Below are 1,007 nucleotides of genomic sequence, written 5' to 3'. Positions count from 1 at the left end.
CTTTGGTTAACTCATTTCAGGTACCCAATGAACTTAGTCCCAATAACGCATTACTCGTTGCCTGCTTTATCCATAAATTGGGGACACAATTGATGATCCATTACTTTGTTCATTTTGCGAACTAAAGAAGATTTAAATCCCATGCCTTTGGCCTGTGACACATCAAGTGTTTTTGGCGAGTGGGACATCATCAACCTGCACAGAATTTAATATTTAATGTGTCAGTGACCCCTTATCTTTTTATAAAAAGGGTCCATCAGTGAAAATTAGAAAAAAAGTATCCTCGTACCCAGTCCTGCATCGTCTATACTCACCAAAATTAAGGATTCAGGATTTTCTTTGTTGCTATGTTGTCTGGTTGTTTGTAAAAGCTTTTGCCTTGAATCACTTCCAACGAGGGTGACGTGCGGAGGTGGAGAGCAAGGGTGTTCGAAGGACTTGGCAGCGAGGTGGGAGAAGGAGCGTCCTCCAGTATGGCAGCAGCAAATGGGTGGTATCTGTGTGAGGGCAAGGTGAGCGGAGCGGAGGTTCCTAGGAGGTCGGTGGAAATCAGATGGTGGTTCATGTAGGCAGGTCCTTGGTTGTGGAAGGCGTGGGTCAGAAGCTTGAATTGGTATCTTTTTTGGATTGGGAGCCAGTGGAGACCTTTCAGGTGCTGGGTGATGTGGGTCCTCTTTGGCAGGTTGAGGATAAGTCTGGCGGCTGTGTGCTGGATCTTCTGGAGTCTTTTCATGAGTTCAGTGGTGTTGCCTGCATATAGTGCTTTGCCATATTCCAGCTGGCTGGTGATGAGTGCCTGATTTACTGTTTTCCTGGTGCTCCTCGGGAGCCACTTGAGGACCTTGCAGAGCATGCAGAAGCAGGCTGAGGAGATGGCATTGACCTGACGTTTTATGGAGAGTTTGCTGTCCAGGATGATGCAGTGTGTGGCCTTTAGGCATGGGGGTGGGTCTGAGTTCCGATGGCTATAAGTTGGTCTTCATTGAGGTGGGGACCGCTGAGAGTGC

Source organism: Lissotriton helveticus, chromosome 11, assembly GCF_964261635.1.
Source record: "Lissotriton helveticus chromosome 11, aLisHel1.1, whole genome shotgun sequence".
Taxonomy (NCBI): Eukaryota; Metazoa; Chordata; class Amphibia; order Caudata; family Salamandridae; genus Lissotriton; species Lissotriton helveticus.
This window is presented reverse-complemented; position numbering follows the sequence as displayed.